This window comes from Impatiens glandulifera, chromosome 2 (assembly GCF_907164915.1).
Source record: "Impatiens glandulifera chromosome 2, dImpGla2.1, whole genome shotgun sequence".
Taxonomy (NCBI): domain Eukaryota; kingdom Viridiplantae; phylum Streptophyta; class Magnoliopsida; order Ericales; family Balsaminaceae; genus Impatiens; species Impatiens glandulifera.
The window spans coordinates 33,789,866-33,803,072 of NC_061863.1; positions in this window are offsets into that span (position 1 = coordinate 33,789,866).

Consider the following 13,207-nt stretch of genomic DNA (forward strand, 5'->3'; position numbering starts at 1 on the left):
GGAGCAGTAGAAGACTTCATGTTCGAAAGAACTCGAATATGCCAGATAATGAAGGACAATCTAACCATTGCCCAAAATCAGATGAAGCAGTATGCTGATCGAAATCGACAAGATCGACAATTTGTAGTGGGAGATTGGGTTTTCCTAAAACTCCAGCCATACCGACAAACAACAGCAGCTACACGAAGAAACATCAAACAATCTGCTACGTTTTTTGGACCTTTTCTTTTTTTGGAAAAAATAGGGCAAGTAGCTTACAAATTAAAATTACCTGTAAATTGCAGGATTCATCCGGTGTTCCATGTCTCCCTTCTTCGATCTAAGATTGGACCACTTGAAGCTGTACAAACAACATTGTCGTTAGTTGGAGAAGATGGAGAAATTAAACTACAGCCAGAAAATATATTAGAAAGGAGGATGATTAAACGCAGAGGCCATAGTGTTGCTCAAGCCCTAGTTCACTGGACACATACCCCTATAGAAGATTCAACATAGGAAGATTGGACGTTCTTCAGATCTCAATTTCCAGACTTTTGTGAACGATTTCCTGCAAGTAAGCCCGTTCTACAATGGGATCTTTAAGAGAAGGGGAATGTCGTGACCGTCCAACAACTCTAACCAGTTCACTTCAGATCTTGGAGAATAATATGGGAACCACCGATTTAGAACCTATAAATGAAACCTGTTCAGAAATAGAAATGGTCATTTAGATTTAATATCATTTAAAAGGCCAAAAGATAAATGGGCCTTAAAAGAAGCTAATTGGGCTTTTAATAATAATAATCCCTGTAATAATAATCAAAATACATATTAGTACAAAATAAAGGATAGAATGGCTGTAAATGATTATGACTTTGAACATTGTACTTTTCATCTCTTCTAATATATCGTCTTCTTTCTTCTTCTTTATTATCAAGATCTTCTTTACTTTCTGTGTTATTCTTTTCAACCTGTTGAGTCAAATTATTTTGACTAAGTGTTGAAATAATTTAACCACTGAGAATTTGATGATGAAAATAACTTATGAGTTTTGATACAGGTATATTGAGACAATATGTTATAAGACTTGGATCTAATGAGGGTCATTAGACCGATTTTGACTTTCATTGCATAAAAAATTAGACGTACAGTCTAACTCATCGGAGTTAGACGTGTAGTCTAATAGACGTGTAAATTAGACGGATGGTCTAATAGATACACGGAATTATACGTAAGTCTAATGCATAGAATTAGACGTACAGTCTAACTCATCGGAGTTAGACGTACAGTCTAACTCATCGGAGTTAGACGTGTAGTCTAATGAATGCACGGAATTAGACATAAGTCTAATGCATAGAATTAGACGTACAGTCTAACTCATCGGAGTTAGACATGTAGTCTAATGAATGCACAGAATTAGACGTAAGTCTAATGCATAGAATTAGACGTACAGTCTAACTCATCGGAGTTAGACGTGTAGTCTAATGAATGCACGGAATTAGACGTACAGTCTAACTCATCGGAGTTAAACGTGTAGTCTAATGAATGCACGGAATTAGACGTAAGTCTAATAAAATTAGACGTACAATGTAACTAATCGGAGTTAGACGTGTAGTCTAATGAATGCACGGAATTAGACGTAAGTCTAATAGAATTAGACGTACAATCTAACTCATCGGAGTTAAACATGTAGTCTAATGAATGTAAAGAGTTAGACGTAAGTCTAATGAATACACGGAATTAGACGTAAGTCTAATATGCTTATAATTAGACGGGTAGTCTAATTGATATTCGGAATTAGACGTACAGTCTAACTCATCAGAGTTAGACGTGTAGTCTAATATATTTGCAATTAGACGGGTAGTCTAATTTATGCGGAATAAGACATGCAGTCTAACTTAATGAAGTTAGACGTGCAGTCTAATAAAATGTGAAAGTTAGACGTGCGTCTAACTCCTTCAGACAAGTCTGAGGTAGAACCGGAATTAGACGTGCAGTCTAACTCAGTGGAGTTAGACGTGTAGTCTAATGATTATCGGATAATTAGACGGGTAGTCTAATTAGTGAAAGTTAGACGTTCGTCTAACTCCTTCAGACAAGTCTGAGGTAGAACCGGAATTAGACGTGCAATTTAACTTAGTGGAGTTAGACGTGCAGTCTAATGGTTATCGGATAATTAGACGGGTAGTCTAATTAGTGAAAGTTAGACGTTCGTTTAACTCCTTCAGACAAGTCTGAGGTAGAACCGGAATTAGACGTGCAGTCTAACTTAGTGGAGTTAGACGTGCAGTCTAATGGTTATTGTAATTAGACGCGAGTCTAATTCTATTAGACCAGGCGGTCTAATAAACATTTTTCTATTAGAAAGAGATGACTTATTTCGTTAGACTGATTTTCACAATCCGTCTAACTGAAATACCTCTAAATGCTTAGTTTAAGCAGTACGCTTGAATCTAGCATTTCACCTACACACGTGCTATAGCTGTACCCTAATCCTACTCCACTTTCTAGTGAAGATTAGTACAACAGCTATATACATCCAATCAAGGAATGTCACGTAAGAGAATTTTCCTCAAATTACTTGTTTTGAAGGTACATCCCTGATGGAATATTCGGTGCACTACCAGTGATGTACGGCCACGATCCTTGTGCTCAGAACTTGTTGTGTACAATGGAGGCTTTCCAATGGAAGAGTTACACGTATCATTCTTGAAGATTCGACTGTTAGCTCCTGCCCAGTATTTAACAAATCTCAAGGACAACGGACAATCTGCCTTAACAAGCTGAGTAACTTTTGCCTAACGAACAAGCAATCTGATTTTGCAGAGAGAGAACCTTTTTTGTTATTTTGCCAATCTTGTTTACTGAAACTACAGAGAATTCAAGCCTTTGAATATTATGAAGCTTCTTTCTGATTGTACTGTGTGTGAATTGAGAGAGAGAGAGCTAGAATCAAAACACCATTAGCTGAGTGATATTCTTCACCTTGTAATTGAACAGAAAGTGTTATGTTCAATAGTGAGCTAAGTGTGTGTGTAAACTGTATTTGATTCTAATCATATTATAGTGAATCCTTCCGGTGGTTGGAAGAAGGGGTGACGTAGAAGAGTTTCTCCGAACATCCATAAACAAACTGTTGTGTTGTTCTTTTCTTTCATCTTTTCATATTTCATCTTGTGCTTCATACCCAAGTAAACAATTCCGCCTTGAATCAGTTTCAAGTATTTACACAAGTTTGCGTAGAATAGATAGCGAATTAAATCCCTAACAGGATTTCTTTCAAACCGTTTTTCATAAGCCTTCATCCTTAGCCAGACCCCCGTCTCTATTGATAAAGTCGATCCTATCAATTGGTATCAGAGCCTTGTTTCTATTCTCAAGCATCAAGAACCCAAAGCATGTCTTGCATCAATGAAATTCCTCTTCTGTCAAAGGACAACTATGATTGTTGGATGATAAGGATGCAAGCTCACTTGGATGATATTGACTATGATATGTGGAGTGTTATCACTGATGGCCCCATAAAGATTTCAAAGCCAAGAAGTAAGTGGAGTACTGAAGAAAAGGTGACCAACAACCTGGATAATGTTGCTAAGAATATTCTGTTCCAGTCACTCAACATGAATATGTTCTGTGAGATCAAGTCCTGTTCCACTGCAAAAGAGATATGGGATAAGCTCAACCAAATCTACGGTGCAAACTCTCAATCAAAGAAGAACCAGAAAGCATTCATTTGCAGTCAGAACAAGTCCAGATGGGCTGACAGCGATACAGAGGAGTCTCCTGCTGAAAAAGAGAAAGATGTTGTAACTTGTCTGATGGCAGATGACCAATCTAAGGTAAATGATATCTCTGCACCAGAATTTATAAACGAGGAGTTAACTAATGCACTCAATGAAATGGCCATTGAGTACAAGAAGTTAGCTTACTCTTTTTATGAAATAAAAGTTAAATATGAATCAACTGTTCTTTCTCCAAACCAAAAATCTAAACTAAACGTTTTTTTATGAAAACTTAACAGAGATCTCATCTGAGAATGAGATGCTCAAAGAACAGATTCAAACTCTTTCATCTGAAAACAAGAGATTAAACTATATTGTCAGTGCATGGACAAGATCAGGAGATGCTGTCAAATATCAGATCGGCATGTTGAAACCTGCTAGATCTAGATCCGGATTGGGATTTGATAGCAATGACCCTAATTTGTCCTGCAAAAAGTCAAAACCAAATGACAAACTTAAGCCAATAAGTTTTTTCAAAAGAAGTATGACTGACATTGAATCTGATCCTATTTATGAAGAAGTTGCTTTCAAAAATGAAATAGTTTATGTTCCACCGACTATTAACTGGCTTAAGAATAAGCTAGAAAAAGCTAATAGGTCTGGTAATTTAAAACCTGACTCTAAGTCAATGAGTCTTAAAAGAAAATCTTCTTCAAAAATTAAAGGATCAGTGGCTAGCAGAAAGTCGTCTGCCAAGTCAAAAACATACGCATTAATCACAACACAAAATGGAAAATCCATCAGAATAACTCAAATATGGATTCCTAAGGGACTAATTGACCGAGGACCCAATTGAAGGTGGGTACCAAAAGATTATAAATATCTATTTATGTAGGTATAAATAAATGAAGGACTGAAGGAATCTGTATGATATCTTAATAGCGGATGTTCCAGGCATATGACAGGAAACAGACGGCTTCTCACTGATATATCAGAATACTCTGGACCTAAGATCACATTTGGTGACAATAAGAAGGGTAAGACCATAGGTAAGGGTAATATTATCCGTGGTAACATAACTATTAATGGCGTGCTATTGGTTGACAATCTGTGCTATAATTTAATCAGCATTAGTCAATTATGTGATAATGGTTTGTCAGTAGACTTTCAAACTCATGCATGTTTAGTTAAAGACCAAGATGGAAACATTTTATTGACTGGAAGTAGAGTAGGAAACTCATATAAAATTAATTGGCAAAAAGAGATATCTGACCCTATGTGCATGATTGTCAAGAATGACCATAAATGGTTATGGCATAAACGTTTGAACCATTTGAATTTTAAAACCATCAACAATATTTGTTCAAATAATTTAGTTATTGGTTTACCCAAACTTCAGTTTTCAAAGGACAAGATATGCACTGCTTGCCAGTTAGGCAAACAGGGCAGATCATCGTTCAAAAGCAAAGGAAAATCACAATCATATGGATCTTTTTGGTCCGATTCCTGTAAAGAGTATAGGAGGAATGAGATTTTCCTTAATTGTTATCGATAACTTTTCTCGTTTTACATGGGTTGCATTTTTACCATCAGAAGATAAAACAGCTGAAAACTTGATTAGGATATTTAAAGGGATTCAGAATCAGAAATCCTTAAATATCACATGCATCAGACGTGATCAGGGAACTGAATTTACTAACAGATATCTATCATCTTATCTTGAGGAGACTGGAATTAGGCACGAGTTATCTAGTGCCAGAACTCCATAGCAAAACGGCATTGTTGAGAGTAGAGTGAGAACTCTGAAGGAAGCAGCGAGGTCTATGCTTGCTGAATCAGATGTTCCTCAGAGGTTCTGGGCAAAAACCATTAGTACTGCTTGATATACACAAAATAAGTCAATAATTAACAAACATTTTGATAAAACTCCCTATATTATGGGAGAATTCCCACAGTTTTTTATTTTAAGATATTTGGGTGTAAATGTTTTATCCATAATAATGGAAAGGTTTATTTGACCGCTTTTGATGCTAAAATAGATGAGGGATTTATGTTGGGATACTCATCAGTAAGCAAGGCTTACAGAGTTTACAACAAAAGAACATAGACTGTTGAAGAATTCCTTCATGTAGTGTTTGATGAGCTTGTTGAGAGCAAATCCAATGAACCCATTGATCTTGCTGACAGACTGCAAGCGGCTAGTCTTGAGTCTGTAAGTGAAGAAGAAGAAACCTTGGACAAGCGGATGGCTCTATCTAATCATGTGGCTGATCCGGTTGAAGTTCAACCAGGTGTGCAAACTCCTGTTCAATAAGAAGTTAAGAGTTTGAATGTCGCGGTGTCACCGGTTCAGATGACCAATCCATTGGTTCCAACTTCAGATGGAATAGAAATCATCCACCAAAACTGATAATCGGAAATCCTTTTTCTCCTCGAAGGACAAGACGTCAACTGATGGATGAAATGGCCAATTCTGCATTTATTTCTCAAATTGAACCAAACAAAATTGGTGAAGCTATAGTTGATTCAGATTGGATCAATACTATGCAAGAGGAGTTAAACCAATTTGATAGAAATAAAGTGTGGTATCTTACTCCTAGACCAACTAACAAGTCAGTCATAGGAACAAGATGGGTATTTAGAAACAAGCTTAGTGAAGATGGCTTAGTCATTAGAAACAAAGCTCGTTTAGTTGCTCAAGGATATAGACAAGAGGAAGATATTGATTTTGATGAGTCTTTTGCACCGGTTGCAAGACTAGAGGCAATCAAAATCTTCCTAGCATATGCATCATTTAAGAATTTAAAGTCTTTCAAATGGATGTGAAAAGTGCATTCCTAAATAGAAAATTAAGTGAAGAAGTATATGTTGAACAACCCCCTGGTTTTATAGATCACTTTTTGCCAAATCATGTTTATAGGCTTAACAAAGTATTATATGGTCTGAAACAAGCTCCTAGAGCTTGGTATGACACATTAAACAATTTCTTGTTTGATCATGATTTTGTGATTGGAACAGTGGATAAAACCCTGTTTAGATTTACTAAAGATTCTCACATTCTACTTGTTCAGATATATGTTGCTGACATTATTTTTGGCTCAACTAACCCCAAATTGTATGAGAAATTTACCAAGCTGATGCAGGACAGGTTTGAAATGAGCATGATGGGAGAACTTACTTTCTTCCTTGGGCTTCAAATCTTTCAGCTAGAAAACGGAACTCTCATCAACTAGGCCAAATACACTAAAGAATTGTTAAAGAAGTTTGGTTTGGAGAACTGTTCTGCAGTAGCTACTCCAATGAGTTCTTCAGTTAAATTGGACAAAGATGAAGGTGGCCAAAGTGTCGATGTAACAGCATATAGAGGACTCATCGGTTCTTTGCTGTATGTAACTGCTAGCAGGCCAGACATTCAATTTGTTGTTGGTGTTTGTGGCAGATTTCAGGCTGATCCTAAACTTTCTCATTTTACTGCTGCTAAACGTATTCTTAAATACTTAAAGGGAACTCAAAATGTGGGATTGTGGTATCCGAAGGATTCCAGTTTCAATTTAATTAGTTTCTCAGATGCAGATTATGCAGGGTACAAAATTGATAAAAAAAAAAGGCACAAGTGTAACTTGCCAGTTCCTAAGAGATCGTCTAATCACATGGTTTAGCAAGAAGCATACGTCGGTCGCCACGTCTACAGCTGAAGCAGAGTATCTTGCAGCTGGTAGTTGTTGCTCTCAAGTTTTGTGGATTCAACAACAGATCAGAGACTATGGGATTGAGGCTGATGAATCTCCAATTTTCTGCGACAACACAAGTGCTATCGCAATCTCCTACAACCCAGTTCTGCATTCTCGGACAAAGCACATTGAAATCAGGCATCATTTCATCCGAGAACACGTCAATCAGAAGCAAATTCGTCTTGAACATGTTCCTACATATCAACAAACTGCAGACATTTTCACGAAACCTCTACCAGAAGCTAAGCTTTCTCATTTTAGAAACATGCTAGGTCTTGTTGATCTTGATTGACGTAATTACGTGCATAAATTAAGGGGGAACTTATTGTTCAAAACGCAACTGAACAGATATAAAAGACGGAGGTCTTAATTTGTCCTAAGGATTCATAGTTTTGAGAAACACAGCTACTTAGACACTCGTCTACTTTAGCAGTTTCATCTTCATATGAAATCATTATCTTGGTTATTCTAACCTGCTTGGTTAGACGGATGCGTCTAATAGACGGATACGTCCAATAGACATTAGACGTTTGTACGTCATGAGCAAGAGGATGCTCACGTCTAACCAAACACACATGTCTCACGTGATGTTACTACATAATTAGACGTACACGTCTAATAGACTGATTTTCAAAAGGAAGTTGAAAATTTAAAAAGGAGAATAAACGTCTAACTACTGGTGTAATTAGACTCTTCATCTTCCGGCTATTTGGACAGCTGTCTTTTAATGATTTCTGATCAAGTCTATTTTCCCGCCGAAAAATAAATCAGTCATTCCTCAAAAGAATTGAAGACACGTGTCTCTCAAGATGCATGGAATGATTAATATTTCTGACAACTTTTGCTTGTACACTTAGTATTAAACGTTCTGTTTCATGCTAACATTAAATGCTGTGTTTATTGGGAACTGTCTTTTGAAGTTCTCGACGGTAGGAATAATCATTAGTTTTCTTCTACATGATTAAAAACCCTGTTATTAATAGGATCATTCACTCTAAAAGATAGAAGATCCTTGAAATCAATCTCTCTCTCTCTTTAAAATTCGAATCGTTCTAACCCTTCTTCATCAAAATGACATCCTTTCGTCCTAAATCGATTCAAGTGGACTTTCAATCCGTATCCACTCTACAATCTCTGGGCTGAGAAGATTCCTCACCCCTCATGAAACCTATCACGAACAGTTAGTTAACGAATTCTTCGAAACCGCGAGCTTCTATCAAGACAGTGTTATTGCTGGTGCAGTAATGGGTCAGATGGTCTGTATCATAGAAGAATATTTTGGTGCATTTTTCCATCTCTCAAAATAAGGTATTGATGATTTCTCAACCATTCATCCTAATCTAATGATCACGATGATGAAAGTCTTTTCCGATTCCCCTCTAGTAGATATTAATGGAAAGAAAAACCTCCTGAAGGTTGAATATGCTCTATTAAGCGATATCATATCGAAATCCCTTATGTCTAAAGAAACTTCTTACAAGTATTGTACGAAGGTCTTTCAGATAATGGTGGTTATCAACAGGGGTGTTCCCGTGAACTGGACAAGCTTCCTCTTAGGGAATCTTGTCAGAATGGTTGTTGCTCGGAAGAAGATTTTCGGCTTTAACGGTCCTCTCAGCTCTCTTCTTTGTTTTCGTCTGAACGAACCCGGTAAGAGCTTTCCCTTTCCTTCTAAGATCCTAAACTACCAGAAAGTGGTAGATTACATTCAAATGGTGGAAACGCTTAAGTCTAAGAAAAGGAAAAGTGAAGACTCCAACTCCCCTCTAACCGCAGTCTTAGAGATCTCCTAGGTTGAAGTCTATCCTCTCCAAAAGCTATGTTTATGAAGAAGAAGAAGATCTTAATAGAGATTATCTTCATTTAAGATGAAAGTTTTTGAAACATGTGTTTTAATATTCTAATGTTAACTTGTTTTAGTTATTTTTGAGAACAATGATTTGGGTATTTCTTTTGAGAAAACACTCATGTTTGGCTTATTATTCACATGATATTTTTAGATGATGAATATGCATGTGTTTTGCTTGTGTTATGTTTGTTTATATGATGAATGCATGCTTTGATATATGTATGCAGGTTCGCAATTTCTTCATCAAAAAGGGGGAAATTGTTGAGTCAAATTATTTTGACTAAGTGTTAAAATAATTTAACCACTGAGATTTTGATGATGAAATAACTTATGAATTTTGATACAGGTGTATTTAGACAATATGTTATAAGACTTGGATCTAATGAGGGTCATTAGACCGATTTTGGCTTTTATTGCATAAAAAATTAGACGTACAGTCAAACTCATCGAAGTAAGACGTGTAGTCTAATAGACGTGTAAATTAGATGGATGGTCTAATAGATACAAGGAATTAGACGTAAGTCTAATGCATAGAATTAGACGTATAGTCTAACTCATCAGAGTTAGACGTGTAGTCTAATGAATGCACGGAATTAGACGTAAGTCTAATGCATAGAATTAGACGTACAGTCTAACTCATCGGAGTTAGACGTGTAGTCTAATGAATGCACGGAATTAGACGTAAGTCTAATAGAATTAGACGTACAGTCTAACTCATCGGAGTTAGACGTGTAGTCTAATGAATGCACGGAATTAGACGTAAGTCTAATAGAATTAGACGTACAGTCTAACTCATCGGAGTTAGACGTGTAGTCTAATGAATGTAAGGAGTTAGACATAAGTCTAATGGATACACGGAATTAGACGTAAGTCTAATATGCTTATAATTAGACGGGTAGTCTAATTGATATTCGGAATTAGACGTACAGTCTAACTCTTCAGAGTTAGACGTGTAGTCTAATATATTTGCAATTAGACGGGTAGTCTAATTTATGCGGAATTAGACGTGCAGTGTAACTTAATGAAGTTAGATGTGCAGTCTAATAAAATGTGAAAGTTAGACGTGCGTCTAACTCCTTCAGACAAGTCTGAGGTAGAACCGGAATTAGACGTGCAGTCTAACTCAGTGGAGTTAGACATGCAGTCTAATGGTTATCGGATAATTAGACGGGTAGTCTAATTAGTGAAAGTTAGACGTTCGTCTAACTCCTTCAAACAAGTCTGAGATAGAACCGGAATTAGACGTGCAGTCTAACTCGGTGGAGTTAGAAGTGCAGTCTAATGGTTATTGTAATTAGACGCGAGTCTAATTCTATTAGACTAGGCAGTTTAATAGATATTTTTCTATTAGAAATAGATGACTTATTTCATTAGACTGATTTTCACAATCCGTCTAACTGAAATACGTCTAAATGATCAGTTTAAGTAGTACGCTTGAATCTAGCATTTCACCTACCCACGTGCTATAGCTGTACCCTACTCCTGCTCCACTTTCTAGTGAAGATTAGTACAACAACTATATGCATCCAATCAAAGAATGCCACGTAAGAGAATTTTCCTCAAATTACTTGTTTTGTAGGTACATATCTGATGGAATATTCGGCGCACTACTAGTGATGTACGACCATGATCCTTGTGCTCAGAACCTGTTGTGTACAATGGAGGCTTTCCAATGGAAGAGTTCCACGTATCATTCATGAAGATTCGACCGTTAACTCCTGCCCAGTATTTAACAAATCTCAAGGACAACGGACAAACTGCCTTAACAAGCTGAGTAACTTTTGCCTAACGAACAAGCAATCTGATTTTACAGAGAGAGAACCTTTTTTGTTCTTTTGCCAATCTTGCTTACTGAAACTACAGAGAATTCAAGCCTTTGAATATTGTTAATCTTCTTTCTAATTGTACTGTGTGTGAATCGAGAGAGAGAGCTAGAATCAAAACACCTTTAGCTGAGTGATATTCTTCATCTTGTAATTGAACAGAAAGTGTTCTGTTCAATAGTGAGCTAAGTGTGTGTGTAAACTGTATTTGATTCTAATCATATTATAGTGAATCCTTCCGGAGGTTGGAAGAAGGGGTGACGTAGGAGAGTTTCTCCGAACATCCATAAACAAACTACTGTGTTGTTCTTTTCTGTCATCTTTTCATATTTCATCTTGTGCTTCAAACTCAAGTAAATAATTCCGCCTTGAATCAGTTTCAAGTGTTTACACAAGTTTGCGTAGAATAGAAAGCGAATTAAATCCCTAACAAGATTTCTTTCAAACCGTTTTTCATAAGCCTTCATCCTTAGCCAGACCCCCGTCTTTATTGATAAAGCCGATCCTATCACAACCCATTCTCATCTTACACAATTCTGGATATAAGATATAACATTCACTTACCAAAGAAAGTTGTTCAAGATCGTGATCAAACGGGTCACGACAGCATTGATCTAATCTGGATCAAGCAATGCTTCATCGATTTTCTTAGGCTTAATTTGAAAGATAAAAAAAGATTTTGCAAATTCATCCATTAATTGGTGTATAGTCATAAGAGGTTCATTAAGATTACCTATAATTAGTTCAGGTGGGTGCTTTATGTTCCATCTTAGGTTTGGTCCCAGAGGGTTAGACGTCCGTCCGGTCAGCTGGCTCTGCGACATTTGGACTGTTAGCAGCATGTTGACTTATAGCTTGGTTTTCTAGTTGAACATCAACCGATACAGCTTGCTGATCAGACGTGATGTTTCTGATGACCTAAACTTCATCGTCACTATCAGATTGAATATTAGAAGCTTCCAACCTGTTAGAAACTTCAATGACTTCGTTAGAATTTCTGTCAACAGATTTATCAAAAACAATATGGGTAGATTCTTCATCAGTTAGAGTTTGTTTATTAAACACTCTATAAGTTTTGCTAACTGAAGAATAACCTAACATTATCTCAACATCAGCTTTGGTATCAAAAGCAGTCAAATGATTTTTCCATTGTTATGAATAAAATACTTACATCCAAATATCCTAAAATATGAAAATTTAGGAACTTTAACATAAAATAATTCGTAAGGTGTTTTATTGAAACGTTTATTAATCATTTATCTGTTTTCAGTATTGCATGTTGTGTTAATGGCTTCTACCCAAAGTTTTTGAGAAACGTTGGAATCAACTAGTATAGATCTCGTTGGTTCTTTCAGTGTTTTTTGTTCCTCCTTTTAGTAACACCATTTTTATGTGGAGTCCTAGCACTAGACAACTCGTGTCTAATACCAAATTCATCAAGGAAAGAAGACAGACTTCTGTTTATAAATTTAGTTCCACTATCACTTCTAATTTTGATGATACTAAAAAAAATTCATTTTGAAGTCTTCTAAGGATTTTAATCAAATTTTCAGAAGTTTGATCCTTAGAAACCAAAAATATTACCCAAGTAAATCTAGAATAATCATCAATTATAACAAGGGTATATCTCATTCCCCCTAAACTGGTGACTGAGATTGGACAAAATAGGTCCATGTACAATAATTCCAGACATCTGTCAGATTGGATATTCCCTTTGTTTTTAAAAGTGATTTGACTTTTTTCCCATCTGATAAGCAAGACAGACCTTATCTTTAGAAAACTTCAGTTTAGGTATACAAGTTACTAAATCTTTTGAACAAATATTGTTAATGATGATAAAATTAAGATGGTTTAATCTTTTATGTCATAGAGAATTTTGATCATTCTTAGTTATCATGCATAAATGATCAAACGTCTTATTTTTCCAGTTTATCTTATAAGAATTTTCCACTCTACTTCTTGTCAAAGGGTGTCCCTTGTCAAGTTAAACCTAGTAAAATGCAAGTTAAATCTATAAGCTTTGTCAAGGTATATATAACTAATAGTGAAACTAATCATGGTTGTGATGATTTAAGTTTAAAATATGAGATTAAGTATGTTAAG